This window comes from Myotis davidii, unplaced genomic scaffold (assembly GCF_000327345.1).
Source record: "Myotis davidii unplaced genomic scaffold, ASM32734v1 scaffold370, whole genome shotgun sequence".
NCBI lineage: Eukaryota > Metazoa > Chordata > Mammalia > Chiroptera > Vespertilionidae > Myotis > Myotis davidii.
This window is the reverse complement of record NW_006288615.1, coordinates 17027889-17047954: the sequence shown is the minus strand read 5'-3', so window position 1 is coordinate 17047954 and position 20066 is coordinate 17027889. Positions and strand designations below refer to the sequence as shown.

At 41.2% G+C, this 20066-nt stretch overlaps 1 protein-coding gene across 2 annotated transcripts in view; it reads left to right on the top strand.

Annotated features, from left to right (window-relative positions):
• Positions 1 to 590: 590 nt before the first annotated feature.
• RAPGEF4 (Rap guanine nucleotide exchange factor 4) overlaps positions 591 to 20066 on the top strand; it is a 225534-nt gene continuing 206058 nt past the window's right edge. For both annotated transcript variants that reach the window (XM_006760619.2, XM_006760614.2), the window contains exons 1-3: positions 591 to 733; positions 4051 to 4139; positions 17341 to 17487. The gene's annotated coding sequence lies outside the window, so the exon portion shown is untranslated. The remainder of the gene's footprint in view (positions 734 to 4050; positions 4140 to 17340; positions 17488 to 20066) is intronic.

The window sequence follows — 20066 nt, the reverse complement described above, 5'->3', positions numbered from 1 at the left end:
AGGAAATTATAAGTTTTAGGAACTATGTACTAGAAGCAGTGGACAAAGGCCAAATATATATGTGTGTGTGTGTATATATGTATGTATGTATATATGTAAATATGTGTGTATATATATGTCACATGATGACAGAGGATCATAGAAATTAAATATTAGAAAACACTTAGAGGTCTAGCATCTCACCTGAGACAGAAATGTTTTTGTTCAACATCTAACTTTGTTTCTACATTTCCTGTTTAGGGAAGTTTATTACTTCTCCATTTTAGACAGCTCTAAATATGTTTAACCCCCCCAGCCACAACTTCCTGATTCATAGGTTGATGCTCAATCACTGAGACACACCTGCCCGGCAAATATATATTTTTTATCATAAATCGCAATGTCACACCATCTTCAATAAACATGATTTAAGGTGAATAGTTGAGGAAAGCTTGGAAATACCTGTGATGGGGATAGGTTAGATAAACATTTGCAATGAAAAACTTACAATTAGGATAGTCGGGTAAACTTTAATATAACAAAAATAATGCATGTTGACTCAAGTAAATCCTTGCTAACACAGCTTTTTGTGCATTGTGTCCCCTTTATAGACCATTGGAGCGATCCAGTGAAGATGTGGATATAATCTTCACACGGCTGAAGGAAGTTAAAGCTTTTGAGAAATTTCACCCAAATCTCCTTCATCAGATTTGTTTATGTGGTTATTATGAGAATCTGGAAAAAGGAATAACATGTAAGAAATTCAACTCTAATAGTATACTTTTATGTCCAGTTTATGTTTATTTGTTGTTATTCTGTGCGGATAGATAGCACATGGGGTATTTTTGTGCCAAATATTTGAGCTTCAACCGAAGATATTAGATTGACATTTCCCTCTACTTTGTTTATTCAGTTTCATGTAGACATTTCCTTAACTCCTTTGTTCACAGCATGTAAATGGCTCTTCCAGGTCAGCCCACATCCAGATGGAACTGGAAGAATATACTGATTCACATAATTCATCTGTATCCTTAGAAATTCAAATAATTATTTTCTCTAACCCCAAAAACACAATAGTTGGTAGGATCTCAAATAAAGATAAAAGGTCACTTAACTAATGCTAATAGTAATGTTTTGAAATAACCTCAGTGATATTGTCTATTTCAGGTGTGAATAAGGGGCAGGGAGAGTAAAACAAGATAGTTAGCTGCATTTTTATAAAAGTATTTTCTCCTTAAAAAATTAATGCTTTTCTATTTGTTGGATGCTTTATGATGCTATAACAAAACACTCCCATCCAACTGGCTTGAATAATCAATTACTTGTGTAAGAGGAAAAATCAATTACTCACATGCCAGAAGTCTTGAGGTAGGATGGCTTCAGGGTTGGCTCAATGACATTATTAAACTCCCAGGTCCCTCCCATCTTTTTGTTTGTTGGTTTTTGCTGTATATCCTCAGGTGTTGGCCTTTGTCCTTAGACTTGTCCCAAATGGATCTAAGATAGCTGCTGCCATTGGAAGCATTACATGCTAATGCAAATCATCCCGCTAAAGGACTGTTTCTTGTGACTCTTTTTCACAAGTCCCACAGCAGACTTCCTGTATTGGCTAGAATTGTATTCACAAGCCCATGTCTAAACCAATCACCACAAAGATAATGGGACTGCCGTGATTGAATTAGACCACCCTCCTTATGACCCCATTGGAGCTAGGAAAGAAACTCTTGCTCTGAGCGCTTGGCCGTTGAAGGAGGGTGGAAACTTACATATAATTCTTATATATATAATGTTCAGTTAGATAAGAGAAAGGGAGGGCATGATTCTTGATGGGAAACCAACAGGGTCTGTCACAACATCATTCTAGAAAATTTAGAAGACAAAGAAAATAAAAATCACCTGCAATTCCCAAACCCAGAGATTACTATTAACACTTCGTGTGTATCCTTAAAGATGTTTTCCCATGTGTACACACATACACACACACACACACACACACACACACACAGTCACACTTCTATTAAAACAATCATTCAAACATACTGTTTTCAAACATATTATTATTAATATCAGAAATTTCACTCTCTTGGGAATGAAACTCTATTTTCTGTTTCTTAAAGCCATTTTCAGTATGTTTTTTAAATTGATTTCAGAAAGAGGAAGGGAGAAGGGAAGAGAGATAGAAACATCAATGATGAGAGAGAATCATTGATTGGCTGCCTCCTGTATGCTCCCTACTGGGGATCAAGCCTGCAACCCAGGCATTGTGCCCTGACCGGGAATCGAACCGTGACCCTCTTGGTTCATGGTCTGTCAATGCTCAACCACTGAGCCCCACTGGCCAGGCTTAAAGCCATTTTCAAAATGAATCTAATATGATATATAATGTGAATTTGATTGGCAACTAAAAATGTCTTTTGGAGCCAGAAGTTAAAGCCCTAACTCTAATATAAATCACTTGCAAAGGCTAGGAACAGCAGTTATTGGAGAGGCCAGCTATAAACTCATCAGTTCCCCATCTGAAGCTTATCATTGCACTTGGTGGGATGCCATTGTCATTCTTCGCCTTTCCACAGCATGCCTTAGGGCAGCGGTTCTCAACCTGTGGGTCGTGACCCCTTTGGCGGTCGAATGACCCTTTCACAGGGGTCGCCTAAGACCATCCTGCATATCAGATATTTACATTACGATTCATAACAGTAGCAAAATTACAGTTACGAAGTAGCAACAAAAATAATTTTATGGTTGGGGATCACAATATGAGGAACTGTTTTAAAGGGCCAGAAGGTTGAGAACCACTGCCTTCGGGAGTTTAGAGCAGCTTGTCTGTCACATTAAGTATGGCTCCCAGGGGCTTGCTGTTATGCTAGGAGCACTGGCCTTGCCAGAATCCAGCTGTCCTACGGAGTCCTCATGTGCTTTCTCACTGAGTCACTAGATCTCTGACTGTAACTATGAAAAGAATGTTAAAATATCAGATCATTCCATCTGGTTATTTAGGTAGAATATTTAAAAGGATTCTTGGGTTTATATGAAAATTTTTTAAAAAGAACTTTATTGATTTTATCTTATTTTTATTTATTTGAGAGAGAGAGAGAGAGAGTGAGAGAGAGAGAGAGAGAGAGATAAGAGAGATAAGAGAGAGATACATCGATCAGCTGCCTCCCATATGCACCCCAACTAGGGATCAAACCCAAAACCTAGGTATGTGCTCTGATTGGGAATCAAACCAGCAACCTTCCGGTGCAGGGATGGTGCTCCAATCAACTGAGCCACACTGGCTAGAGCTGTATGACATTTTTGAACCAGTGTTTCAGAATGACTTTCCCAAGTACTGGTTTTAACATGGTATGGGAAATAAGGTTCTATCTAAATATCTAAAGGCTTCCTCTCGAAGAGTACAAAAGTAAAGCAAAATCAGGTTCAGAAATCCCTGATGAGAGTCATTTCCAAGGAGCACTTAACTCCTAATGCCTAAAGTAGTGAATTCATTTAAAAAAAGAAACAGGAGCAAACAAAAAATAACAGGAAAACAGACAGTGATAATACAATCATTAAAACTTTTAAAGCAGATTTTAATTTTTTAAGTCATTCATTGCTTAGCTTCAAGGGAGACATTCAATCCTAAAAAACACTTTGCTTTTAATAGAAATAGACTTAAGAAATTGGGGCAGTGGTCTGGTTTTATTGAGTCAAATAACCTTGTTAATATGTACCCTACCTAGAATAATAATTTTCCAAGAATCATAATATAATAAAGTATCTTTAAGATAAATTTCATAGAACATCATTCTTCTTAAATTCAAAACTCAGGTTATCATTCCTTATTAGTGCTCTGTAAACATGAAAGTTACGTTTAAATAGAATTCCATTTCATAGAATATTGAATAAATAGGATATAGCGTTGTTGATAGATGAGAAAAAGAAAAATATGTCATGTTCTTATGAGAACAAGTAGAGAAAGAGTCATAAGCTCAGCTAAGTTCAAGTCTCACTTACTGGTATAATAATCAGTGAGAAACTATCAGGTCATACGGTAAAACCGGCATAGTGACATTACTGTTTCTTTTCCAGTATTTCGTCAAGGTGATATTGGCACAAACTGGTATGCTGTCCTGGCAGGGTCTCTGGATGTAAAAGTATCTGAGACCAGCAGTCACCAGGTAAGATGCCTTATTCCCCTTTTTTTTTTTTAAGTAGGACTTATTATTTTTAAATGACACATTATCCCTATGTCTTCTATGCCATCAAAATTACATTTCAAACCTCTTTCCTCTAGTATGAAGTTCAAGTGTTTATGAATTTCTTTATTAAATCACTCAAGAAACATACACACTGAATGTCTCCTGTGATTTGAGTAGGTGCCAGGTGTTGGAGCATGAAATCCAGGAGCCCTTGCCTGCCTTCCAGGAGCTTGCTGTCCATGGGAAATGCAAACAATCCATTTGCAATGTGACAAATTGCTGTTGTGTAAGGTGAAATGTGAGCACAGGGGGAAGGAGAAGCAAGTCTTACTAGGTTTCGCCTTAGAGCCTTCCTCCATCTGGTGTCCTGACTTTTCCGTCCTAGAAGTGACCCCCCTGTGACCTTTTAGGTGCCCTAGCCCTGCCGGAAAATGTGGTCAGTGCAGCCCTCTTACAATTTCTCACTATTTCTCTACCTCGTCTTTCTAATGGAGGAGGGCCAATGATGACATTTCCCCCTAAAGTGCAGCACTGGCTTCCTTATCTCCCTTAGTCACCTCTGAGGAGCTTGACATCCTAAAAGATAAAACTCGTGTTCTTCTTCCCTCCCCACGCCACAATATTTGTGAATATTTAAAATTAGATTCAGTCTCCTTTTACATCGGCACTGACTCTTACTCCATCATTAACCATCATTAACCAGCATGTACAGAACCTTCCCATTAGGAGCCAAGGACCTTAACTCTCAAAAGAATGGCCCCTAGAAGCCATCGTCAAGCTTCAGTATGAAAATGGTCCAAGTTTTCTATCCACATATTCAGGACTCAAGCTGAACACAGAGGGCAGAGAACGGGCTAATTGTAAAATCAGAACGAATTATCAAGAAAAATCAAAGAAACAATGAAAGGGACAAATAACCTGTCGCTGCGTACCATGTGTAAGACAGTGCCTCTGGGCCTTGTTCATATGTAGCACACGTCAGCTGTGAGAAACGTTCATGACGTACTCAATCTGAGATTTAAATTTTGTAGGGACTTTCGTGCCTAATGGAGTTGCCCATGTTATACCTATCTAAAAACCCAAAAGATGGTTGGTAAGGTGGACATTTGGAGTTTGGAATATAGGTGCCCGTGTTCTACCCTTTGTTAGATGGTTAGAGTCTCAGGCCATGCCAGCGTCCTGTTTAACCCACAGCATACTTTTTCTACGCATCAATGCATTGAAAGTTCCATTAGACATTGCCTGGAACCTATACCCCCTCTCTCCCTGCCCTTGAGGGCACTTCCCTCTTGCCCTCTCTCACAAGGCCAGGTTTCTCTTGGATTTCAGCGAGGGCCAAGGTGAGAGGTAGGTTTTGATTCCTGTAAGCTGCCTCAGTTTCCCAATGGCACTGAGAAGAGCTAGCGAGCATTTCTTTGGTATCTGCCACGTGCTAGGCAGTGTTCTAAGCATTTAACAGGTGTTTGTTTACCCCTTTAATCCTCACAGTAACCCTCTGAGGTAGGTCATATTACTGTTCTCATGTTATAGATGAGGACACTAAGGCCCTGAGTAGTTAAATCACCTGCCCCAAGTAATGTATCTAGAAATTAGGGAAACTAAGATTAAAACCCAAGCAGTCCTGCATCACAACATATACTCTTAGCCACTGCTCTGCACCAATTGACTCAGGAGAAGGATGCCAAAGCTGCCCACCTTCTGCCTGCAGACTGCTGTCCTGGTGGGTGCCCTCTGGGCCTTGTGCCCAGAGCTGCTCCTGATGCCTACCTTAACCCCGTCTCCCCTGTGTGGCTGTACGGAGGGGACAGGGCCTGGAAGAGGATGAGTCTCCTTGCTTCTCCAGGTGGTCTTCAATGAATAATGGTGGAGAGAGGGGAGAAGCTGAAAAGGCAAAGGCGAGGAAAGAGAGAAAAGGGAAAGAATATGAGAAAGAGGAAAAGGGTGAGAAGGAAAGGAAAACAGGGAAGAGAGATGAGGAAGGAATAATAATAATGCTAAAAAGGCAAGGCAGATGTACCTAAGGCAGCCGTGGGCAAACTACGGCCTGTGGGCCGGATCCAACCCGTTTGAAATGAATAAAACTAAAAAAAAAAAAAATAAGACCGTACCCTTTTATGTAATGATGTTTACTTTGAATTTATATTAGTTCACACAAACACTCCATCCATGCTTTGGTTCCGGCCCTCTGGTCCAGTTTAAGAACCCATTGTGGCCCTTGAGTCAAAAAGTTTGCCCACCCCTGACCTAAGGGATGATTAATCACACCAGCAGTGATGTGCTGACTCAGCAGATGTTAAACGCTGTGTGAGATTTTGATGGTATTAAAATAGTATCTGACCAGGGGCTCTTGGACTATTGCCCTGGACCAATTATCTCTCACCATGTGGTCCCAGGAAAGAATAGCTGAGTAATACTTTGTTATTAGCTGTGGCTTTGCTTTTTAAATTTTAACAAACTTTTATTTCTAGATTTTAGCTGTGGTTTTAACCTCAAACCCAATGCTGAGAACTTTCCAAAGCTGGGCTTGGGCATCTCTTAAGTTGTTGGAATTATTAGCTTTATATCAAAGCTGGCTTCCTGCCTCCCCAGTGTACGTCACCCCTCAATGTCCAAGGTTTTCTGGATTGATTTGTATAGTCACTGAGACATAAGGATGATGAAGCACATTGCCCTCTAATCCTCCAGCACTCCCGAGAGTGGCTGGAGGTAGACAGAGGGCCCGGCCTTTTAATCAGCTCTGATAGGCAGGACATGGTTTCAGCCACAGGGGAGGAAGAAGCTAAGGAGACTGAGCAAGATGGATGTACCCCATTCCATGGCAAATTGCTTGAAAAGGAGAAACAAAAAAGTGATTTCTACCTGAGCTGGGCTTTTAATGGGTTCTGGGTCTCTGCCCTCTAGTGGCGTGGCCACGTCAGAGTAGTGCCTTATGTTAGGGTTCTCCAGAGAAGTGGAACCAACAGGAAATAGGCAGGTGAAGATTTATTTTAAGGAATTGGTTTATGGGATTGTGCGGGCTGGGAAATCAAACATGTGTAGAGTAAGCTGACAGGTGGGAGATTCATGTAAAAGGTGATGCTGCAGCCCTAACGCTAAAAGCTGGACACTCAGGTGGAGTTTCTATGTTGCAGGAAGCACAATTACTTCTTCTTTGGGAAACCTCAAGGGAAATCTGTTTGCTCTTAAGGCCTTCACCCACATTATGGAGGGCAATCTGCTTTACTTCAAGCTACTGATGATAAATGTTAATCACATCTAAAATATTTTTATGGCAAAATTAGACTGTCTAAGGAACTGGTTACCATGGTTGACATATAAAATTAACCATCATATTCCCCAATGTGAGAAAAATGGAGTGGGTGATGGACCATAAGAGGAGAAACAAAAATGACCTGGAATTTCTATTCCTAGAGATCAGCAACAACATTGCTAAGTGCCTTCATTGTGTCACACTGTGCTAGGGGTTCTGTGAACATTAATGGCTTCATCTTTAGGCATATATGTCCTATTTTATAATTGAGCTTGAAAATACTGTTCAGCAACATAGGTATAATTTTTCCTGGACCAAATTAAAATTTGAATTAAGGCCTGACATTCTCCAAATTTTATGTTACCAGTATTTCTACTGTTTATGCAGGAAAAATGGTGGGCATGGGCAGTAAAAAAATGAGAAGGAGGAGGAGGAAGAGGTGGAGAAGAAAAGTTAAAAGAGTCTAAGAATTAAGGAAAGAGGAAAGAGATAGGGCAGAGTGTCTTGCTAGCTTACCTCTTCATTTCCATTCCTCAACTCTCTACCTGCCCTGCATGTTTGTCTTATCTGAGTCAGAACTCAGAGGAAATGGTGGTGATAAATTCTCAAACTTATCTCTGAGTTTCAGCCCCTCATTGGGGTGTTAGCTGAGCCAGAATGGTGAGGAAAGAGCAGGAATAGCTAATGGTGATGGAGCGCCCACTACAGGCAGCTATGTGTAGAGCACTTTACGAGCATTATTTCACTACACTGCCCTCTCCTGTTGTGTGTTATTAGTTTCATTTTACAAGTAAGATGCTAAATGACTTGCCCAAGGTCACACAGCCATTAGGTATCAGAGCCAATTCTTTGTGATTCTAGAGCTCAAGTTCTTGATCAGTTTGGTTGTACAGTTGCCATCCAGAAGGAATAGTGAGTGATGTGGGGAGAGGAGCTTTTCCCTTACAGCTCCTGCAGCCGCCCTCCTGCATTTCTGATTCCAGCTCAGAGTGCCATACCTTCTCACCGGCAAGCCCACCTCACAGGTGTTTCCTCCACCTGAGACATGCTATAGGGGGCGGCCCACTTCTCATGGTCTGCAGAAACCTGCGGGATGTGAGTCCTCCTTCCACCACCTTTCGGATTAGGAGACACATAGTGAAATGACCATGTTCCATTCCCTCAAAAGGCTCCTGGGTTAGAGCATGGGGTAGATAAATGTGGGTGATAAGGGAGGGAGATTGAGGTACAGTATGTACAAGGTAAAGGTGAAATGCTAGAATTGGTGTTGATGGGATGTATGGGAAGTTGAGAGAAAGGGAGGATCCTGCCATGAATGAAGAGGTGGATGGCAATGCCATTAATTGAATTAAGGAACACATAACGAAGAAGAACTCTTCACAGATTCTGGCATATTGTTTTTATATTATATATTTATTAGGTGACATTGATTTGATGGAATTTTTTCTAAACAAAATCACCCTATTTCTTTTATATAGTTATAGGAAAATATAGCTGTATATAACTTTCAAGAATACATAGAACATAAATATTTTATTTGTCTCATAAAATTCATATTACCTTCCCACCTTTTTCAATGCAGTATTACTTTTTGTCCCTTACCATCATCCCCTTGTACTTTTTTGCTCACTGGGTTAAGAAAACACAGCTTCTTGCTCTCTGCATGGTTGGTTTGGGATGCTCTTTTTGAATTCTTTGGGCTCTAGGTTGAGGATTACACATTTCTTATTGATGATATCCACCGGGCATAGTAGTAGTAACGCTCGTCATTTACAAAGCGTTTCACTTGCATGCTTTTGTCTGAGCCACTCTTTGAGATGGACCCAACTCTGCTAGATTTTGCTCAAGTCACAGGGCAATGAGTGGTCTGCTCAAGACGGCTGGTGGTAACCCACAGAGCTGGAAATCACCATGATTTTTGTACCCAACCAGGCCCTGCCTTGCCACCCTTAGCAGTGGCCAGCATGTGCTCCATTTGCCTGGGGCATCTGTAAGGGGCCTACAAGGGATCTTATCACAAGCACCTCCAGTACCAGGGGTGGTGGTCGTGGTGTGTTGACCCTTCTTTGCCCCCTTAAGTCACTGATGCCTAAGATTCTAACAGAGGAAGCCACCCGTTCCACACTTGGGAGAAGCATTAAAATACAAGAGCCCTGGTGAGTGATGATATAAACTTTAGGCCCTTTCCAGGAAGGGGAGGACAGAAAAAAAAGCTGATGGGCTGTGGACAGTAAGAGGGTTCACCTCCTAGTTCTGTTTGGGGTGACCACCTGGTCAGTTTAGGACCACAAGCCTGCCAGCCGGGAGGCAGACCTGGCAGGCTAAGCCTGCCTCCCCTGCGGGTCTGCCTCTGGCTCCAACAAGCCCACCGTGGTCCGAAATCCTGCCCAGCTGGGTCAGAGCCACCTTCCTCTCACACAGCCCGGCCAGCTAACTCTGTGTGCTGCTGCCCTGTCTTCTCTTTGCCTGACTCTCCTACCCCCCAGCCCCAGGATTCAAGTATGGCCTGGAGTGAGGAACACCAAAGCCCCTGGACCAGGAGGGGGACAGTGGGTCCTGCCTCTTGGAGACCCACCCTGAGGAGCCAGTGCTGTGTGCTTTTTTCCCTTTGTTATGGCCTTGAAACCATGTTTGTGATAAGAATTCTGAGAAAATATACATAGACTCTTCTGCTCCTATGATTTTGATGAAATTTTTTAATTTATTTTTTAAATCCTCACCCGAGAATATGTTTTCATTGATTTTTAGAGAGAGACGAGAGAGAGGAAGGGAATGTGCCCTGACCAGAAGTCGAACCTGCAACCTTTTGGTGTATGGGACAACACTCCAACCAACTGAGCCACACGGCCAGGGAAAATCTGATGACATTTTAAAGATTCCTACCCTTGCAAATATCTTCCTACAAATCTTATTGATTCTGCTACTCCATAAAACGAAACCTCCTTCAGAAACACTCTTACTCCCTGTGCCTATGTAATGGTCAGAGATGCCTCCCCTAGCTTCCCACACACTGCTCCTGCCTCGGCCAGTCTGTCTCTTAGAATGCCCAGCAGAGGACCTGTTCACACACCACTTCCCCATCCCATAGTGTCCCAACCTGGCTCACTTAACTTGCGCTTGGCAGCACCGATCCTATTAAGGATTCATCTTTCCAGTTCCCAGGGGCACCTGGTCCTGTCCTCAGTCTCTCACCTAAGCTTAACCAGGACACTCACACCTTCAGGTGCCCACAGCTGAATTCTTGCTCTCAAGGAACCTGCCTGTTTGGGTGTCTATTTAACTTAAAGGGCTAAAAGTCAGAGATTTTACATTCCCACGAGAATGAATACTATGGGTATACCTTTTTTTCATTGGTATGTGAATAGATTTAGGGTGAAAAGTGAAAATTGGTACAAATTATAAACAATAAACTTAAAATAATAAATAGGCTTATAAACTGCACTATGTCAAGCAACAATATCCAACTCTCTCTGTGTGTGTGTGTGTGTGTGTTTCAGACAGAGGAAGAGAGAAAAGGTCCTGCTCTTTGCAGATTTTATAGGTGAGGGGCCTTTTAGGCATGGTAAATATTGGAGTCCCAGATACACATAAGGTTTTAAATTAATCTTCACATCCAAGAAAGTATAATATGTCTCCAGTCATATCTAAGTAGAATTTCATATGGCGGTTTGGTGCATACAGGTTCGTGCTGCAAAATAGAGAATGAGATGATGTATTAATTCATTAAAACGTCTGCGTCTCTTTAACAAATCTCATTTGAATTGTAAATATATACCTAATGCAAAACACAGTGGTTAAAAGCAGACGTTTGAAGTCTTCCCTCTGCCACTTAATTACCGTGACCTTAGGCAAGTTATATTACCTATACGTTGGGGATAGCAGTTCTATCTTAAACGGGTTAGTGTCTATGAAGTACATAGCACAAAACTTGGCATAGAGCAGGGGTTCTGGCGCTTTTTTTTCCCATTTCCAGAAAGAAAAGTTAATTGCCCAGAGTGGGAAATGCTGTTGATGGCTACGCCTGCAATGCTGTAATTCTACCACAAGAGGGAAGTGCTAGCATATAAAATGTGCTCCGTATGGGCAATGGCAAGAAGTTTAACAATGTTGTTCAGCCATTTCGTGGGATCAGAGAACCTGAGCAGCACTTGGCCTTGGTTATCATCTTGTACATCCTCGCATCTGTCTCTGTGCAATTCTCGGGCCATTTTTAGCCCATTTTTGGGGAAGGATCTCTTACTGGGACCCCCTTACCCCCCACCCCTCAAAGTAAAATGTGCTCTTATTTACCCTCTCTTTATGCTTTTTAGCCTTAGTTTTGTTTATAAACTGTAAAGGACAGGCAGGCTTCTCCTTTCTGTGGGCCTGTCTTTCTCTGTCTTTCTGCCTTTGCCTGTTTCTTCCATTCACTCTCATTCCGTCCCATTGTTTTCAGACAGAGAACACTATCATTATCGGGAAACATTTTCTGAACACATTGATGGAGCCCATGAAACTTGGATGGTGCCAAGCCCACGGTGGTAGTTTGTAATCTCTTGCTACTTGTCTCCACTCAGGTCATTTGTTCGGAACTGATCAGGTTTATTTAGCATCCCTGCGTCATATATCCACATACTGTATTCGGGTTTTTGCCATGTAATTCTTTGTTTGGGTGGATGCAAGACTGAGCCACAGTGCAGCACAGACCGGCCCTCTGCTGCACTGGGGTGGGCCTTCCTCGTTCAATGATCACAGGCCAATGCTGGTCCAGCTGACGGCACCTTCCTGCAGCCGGCGTGCCGGGTCCTGTTACGCTGTGTCTAACACTCCGATTCCAGGGAGGTGCTTGAAGAGTAACAGATCTTGTCTTCCCTGTTTGTTAAAAAATCCACATTTGACTCAGAACTATTTTGCCTTTGTGCTTGGCGTTAAATCCTTTAGATGGCAATTGCTCTCTAATGTCTTGACAACTTCAGAGATTTGGTTCCATTAAATTTTTACTTTTTAAAATAACCTGGAGCATTCAATAAATTTCAGTACTAAATTCAAACCCACGAAACAAACACAGACACTACCAAACTTATTGGCAAGAATTGCCTATAGTCCTAAAATAAAAATTGTAAAAAATATTTGCTTTGAAAAGGTTTGTGTCTTAGGGTCTACACACTTGAAGGACCAATGTGTTCCTCAATGTTAACACAACATGCACCCAAAGCAATAAATTTTCTGTGAGATGAACTCTTCTTGAGCAACATGGAAATGATGTAAATGTGCATAAGTGCATAGCAAAAGAAACCATTAATAAGGTAAAAAGTCAACCTGTAGAATGGGAAAAATATTTACAGTATTTACAAACCACATATCTGATAAGGGGTTAATATAAAAAATACATAAGGAACTCATACAGCTCAGATTGCAAAAAAAAACAAACCAATTATAAAATGGGCAAAGGATTGAGTAGACATGTCTCCAAAGAAGATACATGAAAGGCCAGCAGGTTCATGAAAAGATGCCCGGCATCACTAGTCAATAGGAGAAATGCGAATTAAAGCCACAATGAGATGCCTGAGAGGGTGCTCATCATCTAAAAGATAAGCAATGCTGGTGTGCGTGTGGAGAACAGGGAGCCCTGTGCACTGTTGGTGGGATTGCAGCCACTATGGAAAACAGTACAGGGATTGCTCAAAAAAATTAAGAATAGAACTACCGTGTGATCCAGCAGATTGGCTTCTGGGAATATACGCAAAGGGAATGAAAACACTAAATGGAAATGATACCTGCACCCCCACGTTCATAGCAGCATTGTTTGCCATAGCCAAGACATAAAACAACGTGCCATCTATACACGAGTGGGTACAGGGATGTGATGAAAATACAAGGGAGTAGTACCCAGCCATAAGCAGCGAGACTCCCACCATTCAGAACAACAGGGATGGACCTCGGAGGTGTTATGCTAAGTGCAATATGGCAGTCAGAGAAAGACAAATACTGTCTGCTCTCACTTATACGTGGAATCTTAAAAAAGAACCTAATAAAAAGATCAGGTACCCCTGGAAGTTATAGGACAATTAAAAAATCGTTATGTTTATTTGATTGATTGTTATTTTAAGTTTCATCAGGCTGCCTGTAACTTGCGTCAGTTGGATTTTAGGAGACGCTTAGTGACATTATTTGCAAGGCACATGTTTATCAGCTTGGATATCAGTGACATGTAATCACTGGCTTTCTCAGCACCATTCCCGTTTTCATACCGTAGCTGTACTTTATAATGAAACAAGCAAATAAAATGCCTCATCTGGGAATGCTGCTTTATGAAAACTCAGTATACCATAATTCTGACATACAAAGCAGATAAATTAAGGGGTGATTAGTAGCAGAACGAAAGGATTCTTTGATTTCCAGCAGGATTCATCAGAAGGGTTTCTTTGAATACAAGCTCCCCCAGAGAGCTGAAGTGTTTTGCAGATCATTCAAACCACTTGACATCCAAACTGGGCGTCAGAGAAACTTGGAATTTAAGTGTTGAAAAGCCATTGTTAATGGGAGATTAACAGGAAATGAATATAGAGCCTCTCTGTTACTTAAATAATAGAAAAATACAGGGTGTCCCTAAAAAATGTATACACACTTTAACAGCTGATAACTCAATTTTGAAAGTGAGATGTATTTTAGTAAACACTTCCTTTATAATTATTCAAAGTGTGTATACATTTTTGGGGACATCTTATATAATTTGCTTTTTAGAAACTTTGATAGCCTAAATATGGCTGTCAGAAATAATACTTCCCATTACTTATGGAGCGCCTACGATACGCCAGGAACCCTACAGAACTCAGTGTATATATTCTTTTATTTTTATTGAATCCTGCTAATAATCTTATAAGAAAGATTGCTTCCATCCCACAAATGAGGTACTGTGCAAAGCATTTTAAATACATCTCACTTAACTGTTGTGAGGAATAAATGAGGCATCATAGTTAAGACACCTGGCCAAGTGTATGGCACATAGTAGGACACTCACCCACGTGGAGATCCGCGTGGATACTGATGCACAGTAGGGTGTGCGCTATTAAGGGCAAGTGGGTAATTGAGTGTTGTAGGGGGTAGGAGAAGGAGTGATCAAGTGGACTGGTAAATGAGAGAGAGCTGGATCAGATCGGGTGAAGAACCCAGATGACATGTCAGTGACGTACCATCGGTCATCCTTTTGAGAGTTATATAGTAGTTATATAGTAGAAGGCCTCAGAGACCCACTATGCTTCACTAGCAGTGAGGCCTTCCCATGTGTCACCCAAGGGATACGGCACTTACGATGTGTCTGAGGCAGAGCAATAGCGACGAGCTGGTCTCTGTCCCTGTGACACAAGTCCCTTTGGCAATGCTGGTTTGACCAGTGCCTACCCAGAGGGCTCAGTGTAACTGGGGACTCGCAGCCATGTTTGGCTAACCCACTCTTTGTCCTGGGTGCCTCCAGAAGCTGACCTGCAGATAATGATTGGCCCTAAGTGGGTTTTATTTGGACAGGACCCTGGGAAGCATTATAAAGGAGTAGGGAAATGAGATAAGAAATGAAGGAAAGCCAATACAAGTGTTGATAAGAGGATTTCCACTGTGGACAACTGAGCTCACTCCCCAAGGGACACTCTAAAAAACTGTGTAGGGTTAGAAAGCCAGGGTACTTCACCTTCCTACTCTCATGCTTCTTTGGTGGAGGGTGTCCCGCCCAGGCATTAACTGCCCAGCACTCTGCCCTCAGGTGGAGCAATGCAGAGGTGTGAATAGCAACCATCCAGAAAGCTAAGTGATGGGGGAGGGAGGGGACAGGTAAAAGGGTGGGGGCATCTGGCAGGACTCCAGCAGCATCTCCTAAATCTACCTTCATATATTAAAGACATCCAAGCTCTTAAATCTTCATTTCATATTTGAAAATCCTTAAAATAAATTGCCATCTTATCCCAAAATAGGATGTTTCTTAACTATTGTTAATATATATTTTTTAAAAAAGTATGTTTTTGTTGATTTCAGAGAGAGGAAGGGAGAGAGAGATAGAAACATCAATGATGAGAGAGAAACATTGATTGGCTGCCTCCTGCACACCCACTACTGGGCATTGAGCCTGTAACCGGGGCACATGCCCTGACCGGAAATCAACCCTGAGCTCCTGGTTCAAAGGTTGGCTCTCAACCAGCCGGCCAATGTTGTTAATATTTTATATTTCCTGAGTAGGTGCTGCTTGCTTTCCTCAGTCTCTGTGTCACTGTAAATATTTTCTTCCAGGTGGCCATTATTGCACTTTTGCTTTAGACTTTGCGAACAACTTTAGATATTTGTTACGTGGATAGGGGCAGGAGTAATATTTATGACCCACCCCTGTCAAGTCTTAAAATAAAATTTAACACTGGAAAGTACAGATTAGGCAACAGAATCCTTTTGAAGGGTTCAGAAGATAAAATGAAGTAAGCTAATGGAATTCTCAAAGGTGCCTGATATGCTAGAGAATTCATGAAGCTCTGATTTATCATAATCCATCTTATGCTTTTAGTAGAATTTGAAAATTACTCCGACGTACCGTTGCTGACCATTGACATGTCATTTCTCAGGATATGTTTCTGGCTGAAATTGTTTGCAACTGACTTTCTGGAAAATTTATTAGCAGGATGTTCTTAAGTTCTCCCCTAATCTTTTATTCTTTTCTGAGATGTTATTGATTTCATTTTCCTGAACACAATTTTTTATGATAATATCTGTGCAGAAGCAATTTGATATGGTTCAGGGAACTGGATTCTTATGGGCATTTGCCTTAGTAATGTGATTATGGAGTCACTAAGTTGATCTTAACCTCATTTGCCTATTATGATGGTGTATTAGATGAATGAAAGGAAAGCTGTGCTTTCTAACTCAGGATTACCCTTGTGTATCTCCCTTGATCGGTAATGCCTGGCAAAATTAATGTCCAGGTGATTCTGAGTGGCTGTTTGTATTATTTGAAACTAGTTAGGATTACATCCCAATATTATCATTGATGTTGCATGCAGAGAGTAAATTACTTTTTTGGTACACCTTAAGAAACTTTTAAATCATCGGTTCACAACATTTCATAAACTAGCCATCCCGCACTTAATCAGATGCTGTTTTTGCTCTGCTGTGGCTGCAGGAGGCAGCATCATACCAAAAGCTTAGGATCTATAGTCAGAGAGCAGTGGTTAGGATCTGACGGCCTCACTCGCACCTGCTGAGCGAGGGCTGTGTGAATCAACCACTCCCACCCTCCGTTTCCTCATCTCTTCGAGAGAGATGGACAAAACAGCATCCCTCTTCCAGTTTCCTACTTAAGTATTGTAACTGCGCCTCCTCACTAAAAACCTTTGTTTTTAAAAGACTTCCCCTCCCTTCTTAAAGCAGACAGTAGTCATAGACAAAGATAGTCTTGTCCACAGAAAGACCTGCGTGGGATGACTACTAGCAGCTTTATTCATAATATCCCCAAACTAGAAACAAGACAAATATCCACCAGTAGGAAAATGAATAAGCCAATTGTAGCATCTCCGTGCAATGGAGATGTACTCATCAGCAAAAGGGAAAGTAAACTACGATCCATGCAACAACTTGGGTGAATCTTACAGACATTATGTTGAGCAAAAGAAGCCAGACATCAAAGAGGGCATATTGTCTGATCCCTTTCACATGAAGTTCTAACACCAGCAAAACTCCTTGGCGATGATAGAAATACACCTATCGCCTCAAAGGAGGGTTTTGAAGGAAAGAAGCAGGATGGAACTATTGGGGGTGATAAAAATGTTGCTGTGTTTTGCTTTGAGTCAAAACTTATTGAACTGTGCAATCAAATCAAGTGTTTTATTGTATACAAATTATTCTTCAGTTCAAATAAAAGACAACTCACCCATCTGTTAAATGTTTAATTCTCTAATGACCAGTTTTGGGGATTCTCAGGACGCAGTGACCATCTGTACGCTGGGGATTGGAACGGCCTTTGGAGAGTCCATTCTTGACAACACTCCCCGTCATGCGACCATCGTTACCAGGGAGAGCAGTGAGCTGCTCCGCATCGAGCAGAAGGACTTCAAGGCTCTCTGGGAGGTGAGCCCCAAGGCTTCTTTGTCCATTAATGCGGTTGTGGGGGGGAAAAGGGGGCTGCCACGTGGATAATGGCATTACAGTCGGGCCTTAATGTGTTCTGTTCTGAGCTGGTGGATGGAATTTAATTTCAAAACTTGTTTTTGAAATAAGGGAGTGAAAAAGCCATTTTGACACAAGCCATCTTTTTTTTTTTTTAATTTAGTGCTTGCTCAATTTTCTGTAGTTTGACATACCTTATAATTATTTCTTGAATGACCATAGATGTTTTATGTATTTCTCCCCTCCTATTCCACAGATGTGTTCTTAAGCAGGGAACAAAATACTTTGACATTTTCTTTTGCATTTTAAAAATCATCATTGACATATTCCCTGGTAAAGTGGAATGAATGGGGTTAGCATCTGCTTCATCTAAATGCTTTTTAAAAACGATGTGCCCCATAATAAGGTATGAGAAACGAGGGACATAAAGATGTCTGGTTAGTTGCCAACTTCAAAATGCTTAGGTGGCACAGCAGTGGATGGATGCAACTGGTCCTGGTGGCTTTTGCATTTACCGCTGCCTACCAGTGCCCCTTAGGGTACTGCACTCGTTTCTCAGAAGTGTGGGGAACAAATCATCACACACGGCAACGGCAAGTGGGGCACTCAGAAAGGCCCAGCTAAGCTTTGCATCTTTCCCGCGCATTCCTTTTCAGGTCTTCAAGCTTCTGATTTCAACCTGCGGTTGTCCCTTATCTTTGTCCTGGGCTCAGTGTGTCCAAGTGTTAACCCATTGAGCTGGCAGGCTTCGCCACTTGTGGCTAAGATTTTAAACTTGATCTAAAAAGAATTTTGTGTAATCAAATCGTTTCCTCCAGAGCCAAACAAATGACGGATGCATTAAGGGAGCAAGCCTGCCGGCGAATGAGTGATGCTTTGCCTTAAAAGTCCTGCGAAGCCTTGGAGGGCCTTGGTGGTGAAACCTGTTACTTTTATTCTTGGCAGTAGTGAATAAATTGCGGGGTTACTTGTTTGAAATGCTTCCCTTAGAAAATATTAAAGAGCTCCAGCCGCTCTGTAAAGTTCAGAGACAAAAGCTAGTTTTAGGAAGGCAAAGCTGAAGTAGGTTTGCATGAGGTGTGTGTGGAGAGGTTTTCTGTCAATTAAAATGGACCAGGCTTGAGGCAAACAAGCCAATTTTTGGATCTTTCGCTTTAAAAGGTAAACTGAAGAAGCCTATTCCCAAAAGGAAATTCAGAAAACCGGTTTAAGAACAAAAAAAGCTTCCTACCTGTGATGTGTGTCATTATAGCTGCTTTCTGTCTGTGATGACTGAGTCAAACTGCTGATGGCGATTTGGAGAAATATTAAAAACTTACTGTAATTAGGAGCCCTCAGGCTGTGAAGGCAGTTCCTGAGAAGTTGCTACCTGGGAATATTAAAAATATATATTTAAAAACATTTTAAAACCTCACAGAAGAGAAAAAGGAATAATACGATAAACACATATGCTTGTACTTAGTTCAGCAAATGTTATCATACAGCCATATTTGCTTTGTATTTGTTTATTTGGGAACCACTTTAATGTAAATCACAGACATCGTGACATTTCATCCTAAATATTCAGCATGCATATCTGAAAAATTAGAATATTCTGCGACATACCTATAACATTATTTCACCTGTGAAAGTAACAATATCCTAATATCATCTAATACCCACTCTAGAGTTCAAATTTCCTCAATTGTTCCATAAACATCTTTTACAGCTGCCCAAATCAGGCTCCTCCCTCTCTCTTTGTCTCTGTCTCTTTCTCTCTTTCTTTTTTTAATCATCACCTGAGGATATTTTTTTCCATTGCTTTTCAGAAGGAGTGGAAGGGAGGTGGAAACAACAATGTGAGAAAGACACACACACACATCAACCAGTTGCCTCCCACATGCACTTCAACTGGGGGCATGGAGCAAACCTGCAACCCAGGCACATGCCCTTAACTGGGAATCAAACTAGTGACCCCTGGGTGCATGAGCTGACACTCCAACCATTGAACAACACCAGCCAACACAAAAAAAAGACCGCTTTTAATTCTTTGAATGTTTGATAAAATTCACCTTTAAAGTCATCCAGCCCAACACTTTTGTTTGTTGGGAGTTTTTGATTACTGCTTCATTTTCACTAGTTGTAACCTGACTCTTCAGATTTTCTGATTCTTCCTGATTTAGTTTTGGAAGATTGTATGTTTCTAGGAATTTGTCCATTTCACCCTGATCACCTGTTGGCATATAGTTGTTCACAGTATTTTCTCACAATCCTTTGCATATCTTTGGTGTCAGTTGTTATTTCTCCTCTTTCATTTCTTTTTCTTTTTCTTGATGAGTCTGGTTAAAAGTTTGTCAATCTTGTTTATTCTTTTCAAAGAACCAGCTCTTGGTTTCATTGATCATTTATATTTTTTTAGACTCTATTTCATTTATTTCTGCTTTGATATTTGTTATTTCCTTCCTTCTACTCACTCTAGGCTTTGTTTGCTGTTCTTCAAGTTCCCTTAAGCGTAAAAGTGAAATTGTTTATTTGAGTTTTTTGTTTGTTTGTTTGTATCT